This window comes from Cebus imitator, unplaced genomic scaffold, assembly GCF_001604975.1.
Source record: "Cebus imitator isolate Cc_AM_T3 unplaced genomic scaffold, Cebus_imitator-1.0 Scaffold0, whole genome shotgun sequence".
Classification (NCBI taxonomy): domain Eukaryota; kingdom Metazoa; phylum Chordata; class Mammalia; order Primates; family Cebidae; genus Cebus; species Cebus imitator.
This window is the reverse complement of record NW_016107315.1, coordinates 17363153-17376009: the sequence shown is the minus strand read 5'-3', so window position 1 is coordinate 17376009 and position 12857 is coordinate 17363153.

Here is a 12857-nt window from a genome sequence, read left to right as displayed (position 1 = left end):
GATAAAGGAAATATTGACAATGACAATTTTCAACAAAAATAAAAATCCATAGTTCAATTTCCACATGAATTGGAGACCGTAGAAAACCAGCAAGTTCATAGTTAGAACACCTGATGACCAGGTTTTATTTGCTGGGATGAACCAGAATTTGTTGAAGTTTTTTTGTTGCTTGTTTTTGATTTTGTGTATGTGTGTGTGTGTGTGTAGTTTGTGCATGGCGTGCGTTTCTTTTATCCTCCTCCTCTTCGCCTTGCCCTCCTGTTCTCTTTTTCCTCTTCTCCTTCTCCATATCTTTCTCCTTCTCTTTCTCCTCTTCCTCCTCCTCCTCCTCTTTCTCCTCATCCTCCGCCTTTGCTTTTCTTCTTCTAAGATTTGCTATTTAAAGTTTGTGAAAAATGTGTGCTAAGGAAGAAAGGAAAAAAAAATATCATACATATGTCACTAAACAGGGCTAGTGTTGCCAAGATTTGCGTGCAGTGGCTATTCACAGCCATGATTGTGGCTCACTGCAATGTGGAACTGCTGGACCCAAGTGATCCTCCTGCTTCAGTCTCCCAAGTAGCTGGGACTACAGAAGAGAAATGTATATCCCATATGGGTCTTGAAGGAGACTAAAATTAGCATTTGCAGTCCTTAGAGGGAGACTGTTAAACAATGCGGCCTGAACAGAGAAGTAAACACAATTCTGTCTCACATTCTAATTTGAGAGACAAAGTCTTGAAGGGATAAACACAGATATGGTTGTCCAAGACACTCTGTGTTGACTTGGGCAACTATATGCTTATTAATTGCTTATTACATGCATTATATAGCATTTTCTGTCAGTCAAAATTTCAAACGTAATTCTCTTCATCCTTCCCTCGTGCCCCATGTTCTTCATCTTCTTCCTCTCTATATTCCTCCTCCCTGTCTCCTTCCTAAAGCTGTATCTAAGGTAAAGGTCTCTATCCTCTATTTCTGACATTACCAGGAAGGCTAGAAAAAGTATTTATGTGTCTGTGGTAGTGATTTGGAGACTAAATAATTTTCTAGGGCCACTTACATAAACATGCATAGACACAAATGTAACAGGAGTAAGACTTAAACATTAATTAATTCATTAAATGGCTTACCGAAAAGGTATAATATATAAGCTACTGCTATAGTGGCCTGGAGGGTGCAGAAATACAAAAAAAACTATTGTCCTTGCCCTTAAGAAGTGCAGATACTAATGAAAATGAAAAAAGTACATATTTGTGATATGCATAATAAGTATCATTTTACATAGCAATTAGGCAAAAATTGTAAACAGTAGATATCAATGACAGTAATTAACATTGCTCTTACATAAACAAACATACAATTACAGCTTAAAAAACAAACCTTTCCTAACATAAATGAGCGTCAGTATTCACCACTTTTTTTTTCAGATGCTATCTACATGTGGAGTAATCCTCCCATCATTCTTATGTGCATCGACAGGCTGACTCCTCATCTGTATGAACAAAGGCCCTGGATCTAAGATCTCAACAGCCACAAGTCCTTGTTCTACCTCTCTTGCAACCACCAGCTATACCAAAGAATTTTGGATTTCGTTTTGGTGTACTCCTGTTTAAGAGATGATCTTGGGGTGCGCATTCGACTTCCTCTGTTTATCTTGCTTACAGTTTCTTAGATTCTGTGGCATTGAGATCACAAAGCTGTCTATATTTGTGATGGAAGGGATGATGTGATCTCCCTCCACAGATGGGTCAGAAGAAGGGATAGTGTAAGCAGTAGGCAAAATTAGAAAATGGCTTTGTATAATTGATGTCTGCGAATTTTGTGATAGAGTAAGCCTAAGAAAGTTATGGTCAACTCAGGAGTGGTTAAGAGACAGATGGGAAAGAAATCTATGAGAAAGACTTAGGAAATTGAGGAACTGGCACAAAATAGAGATTCACAAAATCGTGTACTTGGCTGGGTGCAGTGGTTCATGCCTGTAGTTCTAGCACAGTGGGAGGCTGAGGTGGGTGGATCACCTGAGGCCAGGAGTTCAAGACTAGCCTGGCCAACATGGTGAAATGCAGTCCCTACTAAAAATACAGAAATTAGCTGGGCATGGTGAGCAGCTCTAATCCCAGCTATTCAGGAGCCTGAGGCTGAAGAATTGCTTGTTGCTTGAACCTGGGTGATGGAGATTGCAGTGAACCAAGATGGCACCACTCCACTCCAGCCTGGGCAACAGAGTGAGACTGTCTCAAAAAAAAAAAAAAAAAAAAAAAAAAAAAGGATTATTGTGCTTAATAATCACCTAATTGTCTTATTAAAATTCTGATTTCTGAGCTCCTTGCCAGAGAACATGCCCCATTCAAGGTGCCTGGTCATTCCAATGCCAGCTGCAATATCTTTGGAAAGTACTGGTTGAGAGATGATGGCAGGCTCATTTCTCAGCTACCATCGAGTTTGGATGGTGGTGGGCAGGCTCAGCTCCCAGGCCTGCAAGAGAAAGCAGCTCCTAACCCACCTTGTATTACCTTTCCTTTAGTAGCTCCTGAGAACATGTAGTCCTTAAGTGGCCACAGCCAGTTTGACTTCATCTTCTGCAAGAAGTCATTGAGACACGTGGAGAGGAGTGAGCATGGACCATATTTTTTATTTCTTTTCTACTTCCTCTTAACCAATGCACAAAAAGGCTTTTAGAAATTTATGCCTGGTTGGGATTTAGATATGCAAAGTATTGATTTATGATTTTAAGATTAAAATCAATTCCTTCCAATTCTCCATGGTCTGCTGATGCATGGAGTTCCATTAAGAAGGAAATAGTTTTTAATTCTATTTTTCATTTCTATAATTAAAGTTAAAAAGCTTCAAATGCAACTACCTGGCAAAGGGATTTAGACTCAAAAGTTATTTAATGTAAATATGATTCATATTAGAGTCTTTCCTGTTCATAGTAGCTAATATAAGGGGAGGGGGTGGGGTCAGTCTCAGGAAAAAAAGAGAGTCAAAGACTGGTGCACACTGAAGACAAAATATGCTTCATAATTTTTTCTTAAAGCAACGCAAGACAGGCGCTACTACACGGAAGAAGTAGGAGGAGTTCCACTTGGGTTGAAGTAGGACACACGGCTGTTTTTTTTCTCATTAGAGCATGAAGAGAAGCTTCAGCTGGATCTGTAATCACAAATGCCCAAGGTATTGCAGCAATTCTGATCCTAGTTAAGGCCAAATAAGCTAATAGAAAGACTCCAAGCCTGAAACATAAGAACAAGCCAGAAATAGCTTTCCCAAGCAATAGGTTTTCTGCAAATTATAGTTGCACCCAAACAAGTGAAGTTCTTCCAACCATAGAGCAGAAAAACAGGGAAAGGTAAACTCACAAGGTATTTGGGGATAACTCCAAAATTTATATTAAGATCCATTTTGAGGTTTATAGTTAGTAAGCCAGTTTGCACAGATTTGTTTTTTAATAGCCTTATTTATATTACATTTGTTTTGTTATGGCTGTTACTATACATTTGATTGTTAAGTGTAGAATAATGCCATATTTCCTGAATTTCAAGACACAATTTATTTTAAAATGAATCATTAATTTCATAACAGCTTTTGGGGGCTAAAGAGCAAAAAGAACCTACCACAGGAAATTTACACATAGATGCATGCATGTACCAAAAATACAAAGTGCATTTCAGAAAAGTTATTGTATTTCTCCATATTAGTCTGATTGTGCAAGCTTCCCTCTCTCTGTCTTCTGTATTCAGCTGTACAGTTACACAAAACCCCAGAGGTCATGTGATGATGTGATGGCCCTGTCAGAACTGCAGGCAAATCGGATAGGAGGCATTCAGAAGACACTTTTGTGTCAGCCTCCCATTTCCAAACCTATTAAACAAGGGCAGCCTTCAGCCGTTATGAAAATCCCGTACAGAGGAGGAATATATCTTCAGATTCTAAACTGTTAAAATAGAGGCCTTTCAAAAGAAGCTATTTAGGAAGTATGTTCCTTCTTCATTCACAGCCCTCACTAGAAACTCAAATGACTCAAGAACATATTTTATTTCTTGTGAATGGAAGAACAATATATAGTTGACTTGTCCAAGGCAAAAAGAAGTTGCTTGCAAGCCCTGCCTGCATCTGCCAACACAAAAATATCTGCCCACGTACAGATGAAATATTATAGCTCAGCCAGAAAATGTCTGGGTTTGCCATTTGGGGAATCACACCTATGTTCTAAGATTAACTGGGAATCTGAAACACTTTGTTAAAGATTTACTATTAATCCCTAAGAAATGTAGGGATTTTGCTGCCTGTAGTAAGACCATGGTGGGTTTTTTTCCCTCCCCTTATTCTAAATGCTATGTTGATCGAAATGGTGAAGTTCCTTCAGAATGGGGCAAGATGCGTCCTTTAATCTACTGTTGCGGAGCTCAGACCACCCCTGAGCTTCCCATTTCAAGGACAGGAGTTTCAAGAGGGACGAGTTAGCTGACTTCTCTGTTATGGGTAATTTCATTTTGTAAATTGATGCCTCTATTTTAGTTCAGGATTTTCTCCTTCAATTCTGAGTAAAGGTAATAGCTCAATGGTTTCCTAGTGTTTCCAAAAATCATGCATGGCAGAGGTGGTAGGTACTGAAACGTTACAAGCCACACAAGTAGCTTGAAGAATATTCCGTCTTGACTTCATACATTTCACCATTGGGTATATACATTTTAAATTAAATATCAAATTCATCTGTAACTACAATGGTTAGCATCATTACAAATGGCTCCTATATAGAAAAATATTACCAGTTTAAAGAGTTAAGTAATATTTTAAGATGCTTTAAGAAGTCAATTTGCCACACTTGTGTTTATTCCTTTAAGATGCATTACTCTGTGACCCTTGTTGAGATTTCAGACACCTGGATAAGCCCCCAAAGGTAACACAACCTTTACAATAGTAACAAGTAGTGGAAATCTGTGGACTGGGACAGAATCAATCCAGAGACTTTAGATCTTTTCTCTTGACCATGATGTGCAGGGCAGAGGACACTTCAACCTGGAGCAACATTAAAGTCAGATGCAGACCCTTATCATGAGAGAGGTTGGCCAGCCCTCTCCTAATTGATGAAGGAGCTTATTGAACAAGGGCCATGCATAGAGGGGATGATTTTCTTTGTAAAAAAAAAACTCTGCAACTAGAAAAAAGAATGAGTTAATGTCCTTTGCAGGGACATGGATGAAGCTGGAAACCATCATTCTCAGCAAATTAACAGAGGAACAGAAAACCAAAAACTGCATGTTCTCACTCATAAGTTGGAGTTGAACAATGAGAACACAGGGACATAGGGACAGATGCGTCACACACCAGGGCCTGTTGGGTGGGTGGGAGGAAAGGGTAAGGAGAGTATTAGGAGAAATACCTAATGCATGTCGGCTTAAAACTTAGATGACGGATTGATAGGTGTAGCAAATCACCATGGCACTTGGATACCTATGTTAAGAAACCTGCATATTCTGCATATGTATACCAGAACTTAAAGTAAAATTAAAAAAAAAAAAAAAACCCTCCAAGATTCCTCATCAATGTATCAGGAAGCAGAGGGGCTCATCAGGAAATGAAATATAGAATTCATTTCTTGGACCAAAAATGAGAAGGAGAAATTATTAAACCAAGGATCTCCCTGTTTTTGTCACCACTACTCACACACACGCATACATGCATGCACACTAACACACTTCTGAGGATGGACGGCATTGCACAGTTGAGGACCGTGTGGTTACTGAGCTGCTTGGTAGTTTGTACCATATTCACAAGCTTCTGCAGAGGCAACCCAGAGTGCCAAATGATAACCAAGTTTCTTGTTACTTGGCCTCGGCTTTTACTTACAGACAATAATCTGGTTTTATTTAGTAGTTCTTCATGTGTTTAATGGTTTATTTTTTCATTCAATAATGATTCATTGAGCATCTGTTACTTGCCAGACAGCCTCCGAGTTGATGGGCATACAATCATACTGATTTCAATAAGATATAATCTTGAATAGAAAATATAATACTAGTCTATGCTATTAAACAGAAAATACCAAGTGACTTACAGGGAGTAGGGAGAAGTTGCTATGGAAGCTCTGAGAATGAGAAAGAGGGAAGTTCTTTATGGTATATGCTGTTAGAACAAAGGATAGGAAGGAGATATGTTGTCAGTTTTTTTAAGAAGTAGGATGATATATGGTACCTAGGGCATAGTTCAAGCATATACACGTTCAAATGAAATCTGAGTCACTAAGAAGGGGAATGATGATAGAAGAGACACAGCCAAAAACGAGACTGTTATAGTCGCTTGACAGTGGTTTTGCTTAGTCTGGCAGGCCGAAACAGGTGAACTGAACGCTAGGAAATAAAACAAAAGTGGTATCAAATACTTGGCATTTTGGCAAAAATTAACACAGGTCAATGCACAAAGAATGTAGTGTATGTTTGAAAAATCAACTTATTTTCCTGGATCATTTAGGAGAACAACATTGGATGAACATAATCTCTGACATCTTACAATAGTTACTCCTTTATATTTAACATCAACCTGATTGGCAAGCATATTCTTAATCCAGGTACCTCATATTGAATCATTTATCACGTGACTCATAGTACCCAGGTTTAAATATGTTTATTTATTTTTCCCTAAACAAGTTCTAATTGAGTACACTGCCAGTGTGCTAAATACCATTGTGAGTTCCAGGATTTAGGGGTAAAAAAGAGACAGAAGAGTCTCTTTCCTGAAGCAATGTTTTCAATTTGCAAAATAATAAACATCTAATTGATATAATCTAATTGATACACTAATTGATAAATGCATTATAATATAACTTGAGGACGTGAGTATTATTTTAAAAAATGGCAGGATAAATATGTTTATGAGAGCTATTTTGAATGAGGGGGCTACAGAAGTACTCTCTGGGTGAAAAAATTTGAGGAAGTCTCTAAATGAAGTGAGGGATCAAGCCATGTAAAGATTTGAAGGAGGGAGTGGATATTTTCTGCAGAGGAACTAGCAAATGCAAAGGAAATAATATAGGGTCTTGGAGATCATGATTTTAGGATTATAGTCTAAATGTGAAGGAAAGCTATTGGAGGATTCTTTGCCATTTTTACCATAAAAGGAGTACTCTAGTTGCCATATGAAGTATAAACTGTAGCAAGACAAAGGTAGAAGTACTTTGGAAAATCCTTAATGGTGGCTCTCAATAAGATACAATTGCAAAGGATAAGAAAAGTATTCCTTTTGTGTTCAGGAAATGTTCTGAAGCTTCAACTAACAGAACTTGTGCATGGCATTTATTGAAATAGAGGAATCCAGATGTGAAATCAACTAGAGGGCAGGGTGTGGCTGTGAGAACTGTTTTTGATGAATTAAGTTTCAGGTAAGAAGTAGATATATAACTGGAGCTCTAGGGAGAAGTTGGAGATAGAGACATATCTGAGAGTAACTTAAAGCCAAGGGTCAGGATAAAATTACCCGGGAAGAGTATTTAGTGGAGGAAAGAAGAGCAAGCAACAAGCTTGAGAAATACCAACATCTTTAAGGTCGGTAGGAGAGGGAGGAGGCAGAAAAGAAGACAGAGAAAAAAAAGAGCAATGTTATAAGATAGTACCTTCTCTAGGTGGAGAAGCCTAGAAGCCAAGTAAAGAAAGTGTTCTAAGAAAGAAGATCTGCTGTGATCAATGCTGCTGAGAGGCCAAGGAAGATGAGAATTGGAAATTGACCATTCAGTTTTATAATCTAGATGTAGTTGTTGACCTTGACAAAAGATAGAGTGATATTGACAGAATGGCAGGGAATAAAGTGGAGTAGGTCCGAAAAAAAGACATTTAGGGTGAGGAAGTGCAAATAGTGAGCATAAACCACTCTTCTAAGAGCTTTGCTATTAGGGGAATAAAGTTTTCAGGTGATAACCAGAGGGGTGGGTACGTTCTTCCAGGAGGACTATATCACTGCATAAGATAGTGTGCTGCTGGGAATGACCACCAGCACGCTAGGGAGTGCCAACTTGATGATGCACGAGAGCGAGGATATGGCATGGCCATAAGAGCAAAGAACTTAAGGAGTCTCAAGGAGATGAAGGTACGATGTTCAAGTTGTGGATCTGGCTTTTTGTGGGAGCAGAGATGATACAGTCATTGCAAAAGGAAGTAAGGTGTAGTATGGTCCCAATGGAAGGGAGGTTGGTTGATTGGGTGGTGGTAAAATGAAGTCCTTGTCTTATTCAATGTTTAATTGAAGGATATACTGAAACATTTTCTCTAGAGAGAGCCAAGGAAGGAAATGAGCATATGCAATGTAGTCAGGAAAAATGCTCCCAGGCACATAGCAGCCCTCTGTGAAACCCAGATACACAGTTCCTGGAAAACAGTGGGAGCAGATGGGACCAGCCTGACAGGCATTCTCCAGAGAGCAAGATGGAGGGATACCAGGGGAGCTCTTTTTAAGTAAAGGCTGACGTCGAGCCTGAGGCTGATTCACCATCTGCCAACAGGCTCTGCTGTGACAAACCAAAGGGCAATCTTTCCAGGTCTGTGAAGGCAAGATGCTGTCTCCAGAAATTGTGTGTATGTGCGTGTGTACATGCATCCAAGGGTCCTGCGTGGAAAGGCCGAGATACAATTTCATCATGGGAGGCGGGAGAGATTTGAGTTCCAGTTCCCTATCTTTTCCAAACTGTGTGTGATTTTGGACAAAACCCAAAAAATCCCATGAACTTTTGATCCTCGGCAGTAAATAAGTAAATAACGGGTTACACTGCAGCAGATTCTTCCATGAAACCAGCAGTCAAACCTTCCTCTCTTTTAGGGAAGTCTGCATTCCTCAGCTGCAGTCCAGGCTTCTCCTATTTATGACAGTCACTGTGGTGATATTTAAGGGAATAGGTTTGCTGAGCTTGTATGGATCAGCCAAACCACAGCACATGGAAAAGCGTGGAGAGGAACAACCGTTTTGTGACAACCGTGATAAAAACAAAACAACAAAACAACCAAGTAGTAGAAAAAGGAAATTTCAGAGGCCATTTCTTAAAATTAGGAAAAAGGTGTGACCTGCACACAGGATAGTCACAGGGAGGGCTTCCTCTAAAGCTACTCTCACTACGACAAAGGAAAGGATGGAAATGTGCCTCCACCACATTGACTGGCCGTGAAACACAGGAAGAATATTCAGGAAAAATGGGAACCCGTGTGCAAGTAAAGAAAGCTTACCTTCATACCACCAGGCTGAGTGCAAACTAGAGTTGTCCTGTCTTACGCTGACATCATATTCTTTTTCTGTTGCAAATTGTCTCAATTATCTAAGGATTTAAAGAGTGTGGGGAGGATAAGCATGCTTTGAAGTTCATCTTAGCCAGAAGATAACTTTGGCTTGTTTAAGACTCTACCATGTATGCAGAATTATTTCATTTATGTGTGTGGTTCAGGGGTCCAAAAACTTCCAGGTACCTCTAGGTGCTTGGAAGCTAAAACGAAGCCAGGGCAGACTAAACAGAAAACAGACTTTTTAAGTTTCTTCAGCCAGAATATTGAGGTTTTTCTGTGAGAAACTACATAGAATTTAATTTTTCTCAACTACTTAGGAATTTTTCCACTTGTTTTATTTTATTTCATTAATTTTTCACTCTCTGTCATAAATTTCTTTTGATGCCAAATGAAATGCTGGAGAAGGATCAATAATGTTGAGCTTACAGCATTTTATTGATCTTCTCTCTTTTTTAATTTTTATTTGTCCAACGGGGGAAAAACAGAGGAAATAGGTTAAAAGAGAGGGAATCATGATTTTTCTTTACTGTCCTTTTTTCCTTTCTAAAGTGTAGTTCAAACAAAAATTCTCCTGCCAAAGCAGTTAGTGATGGTGCAAATCAAAGTCTCTCCTTACCTTGTTGGTAAAAGCAGGCATCCGACAGTTGGGTCCAAAGAACAGGCTTTCATTACAGAGGAGACCAATGCCTTGCTAACTTCAGAACACTCTGAGATAACGGGATTTCAACTTGGACTCTTTCCTATTTTCTGTACCATTTAATGCTCAAACACATTCCAGAGCATCTTAAAGAGGTTAGGATGCCATTACTACCTTATGAAGGAGAATCGTGTGATCTTTCTTGGAGGTGTTTAAAAGAAAAAAGGAATTACTAAAATAATTTTGACATAATGAATTTAGCATTTATGAATCTCCTTCTATAGTCCCAGAAAAGTACCAAAAATATTTCACTCTAATCATAGCCAAATCTCTGGGATAGAGATCGCATGACTGTGTGACCAATGAAATAGACTCCGGTCTTTCTGTCCCCACTTCTGTCTACTCACTGTCAATGTCTGTTTTCGCTTTAGAAGGGAAAGTTCATGAAATTTCTTTTAAAAATAGGCTAGATCTAATGGCTGGAAGCCCAGGTGCCATGTTTTCCTGATGGAAAGCACTGGGAGTGACCCTGTCCTGTTGGTAGGCAGTCACCAGTCAGGCTCAGATTCCTCTCATCCTGCTCTGCACTGGCTTCTTCAACTGATTGTGGTTGCTTATGCATCACTACAGTTGCAGCCTACAGCACTACACATCCTCAAAGGTTTTCTGTCTGCACTCAAAGAGGTACTAGAGTACTGGTTTCTTCCCTTTCATAAATCCAGTATTTCTTGGAGGATTATAACAGCACCTTTAACAAGAGTAACATAAAATGCAAAGATAGAAAAATATTTATACATGAAGGAAGCTGGTTCAAAAGAGGTAAGCTCACTGGGAGTTGGTTTCAGAACTGGTTCAGAAGCCATAGATATTCAGTGGTTGTTTGAGGAGATCTCTCATTGGCATTGAGGTGAGGGTGTCGGCAGAAATGTCAGAACATGCTTCTTTGATCTGTCTCCATGCAGCCTCAATGTGCCATCTTCATTATTGTCCTGATCTTCACCTCCTGGACATAAAAAGAAACCTTTCTCAGTGTCCCCAGGACTTAGTGAAGTCCGGATCATACTGTGCTAACAACATTTCATTTCTTTTGTCCTTTTGTCCTTTTTCTATGGGAGTTCGACCCTTACTCCCACTCCTTTGGTCAAGGGACTAACCCTTGACCAATCCTGTTCCAGTTAAGGTTTCTAGGACCTATCTTTGGCCTTTTCTGAAAACTGGTTGTTTCCTGTGGCAAGGCTTAGAGCTGAAAAGGACAGAAGTCAGTATCTATAATTAAGTTCCCTGGTTACTTTGAGTCTTTAGGTGGTGGACATAATTTTAAACTGGGCTTTTCTCTTATAACCATATTCAAAGAGAGATGCGCCTCATCACTCAGTATCAGTGTAATACAGCAGTTAAGAACACACAATCTAGAATGGGCTGCTTGAATTCAAGCCTTAGTCCTAGTCCTACTGCTTGGATGCAGAAGAGAAAAAAATGCCTCAATGTCTCTTCTGTAAAACAGGGATGATACTATAGCCTCGTAAGTGGCAAATTTTTTCTTAAAGAATCAGATAATAAATATTTTAAGCTTTGCAGCCATGAGGTGAAATGGAGGATATTATGTAGGTACTTATTTAACCATTTAAAAGGTAACCATTTAAAAATATAAAAACTATTCCTAGCTCACCAACCATAGTAAAACAGGCAGCTATCTGGTTTCACTCGCTAGTTTGCTGATCTCTGAGGCTCATTTCATTAGATTGTTGTGAAAATTAAACGTGTTAGTATTTTCTAAGGTAAGAGATCATTCCCAACAGATAGTAAGCATTTAGCCAAAGTTCCTCCCTGCTTCCTTCTCTTGTGAATAAAATAAAATCAATGCATATCAAGTAAGAAAAACATATGATTCTCTTTGGCCCATTGTTTAAGCTTCTCCTCTTGTCTTGGCACATCATGTATAGTGCTTAATTTTAATAGCTTTATCATAGGTTTGCACTAACTCTAGCTCTCCTCTTTCTCTCAATAGCAATTAATTGCTCTCCTGTCTCCCTTTTTCTAACAAAAAAAAAATCTTATTTTATATTATGTATGCATTAGGCTACCTCAAGTCTCTTTATTTTAAAACGTGGATGTGGTCATCCAGGAGACCTTTATTAATGCTTAGAACATTCTTTCTCACACACTCAATAAATCTTGATGAAAGCTCATTTACATGCCAGGGGGTACATATACCAAATCTGACTTTTGCCATTATGAGTTTGTCATTATAACCAGAGAAATGACTGGTTTCTTGGTTAGGGAGGTGCCACATAAATGAATAGGTATTTTAAGAAAGATCACAGATGCATTTATCTCTTAAATCTTGTTTATTTGTGTAATCTTAAATATCTAGTTTCCGTGTTCCTCTGTGACAGCAATTAATGTTCAATGACAGTGGCCAATCTTGCATTTTTCTTACAAACACTATCTTCCCCAACTATTTCTAGGCAGAAAAAGGTGGATCACATTATCAGACTGACCACTGAATTATTGGCAGGAGCAATTTCAAGGTATAAATATTGAGCTCCCCCAAAATGAATAGTAGTTACTAGGAACAAAAATTCACGTGCTGTCTCCTTGTCAGAGCATCGACCTCTCAGCCCCCATGCCCGCCTATTTTAGCTGCAAGGTGACTCTGAATTTCTGTAGCTTTTGCAGTGTGTTTCACCCCTGCTTTCAACAAGCAACAACAGTGAGACTGACTTCCAGAAGAGATGTATTTTATAGATGGAGAAATCAAGGCTCAGAGACGTGAAATGACTTAACTAAGGATGCTTTGAAGTGACTGGAGATTTGAATTTCATGCTGTCTGGCCATGAAGCCCCAAAGCTAAGCTATTTTCACTGTGCTATCCAGCCAACCTCTAAAAACACTCACTGGCACCAAGCACTAAGCTAATATTTTCCATGGTTAGGGTTGAGCTCAACGATGACCCAGCTGGCATTAAGCAAACCTGA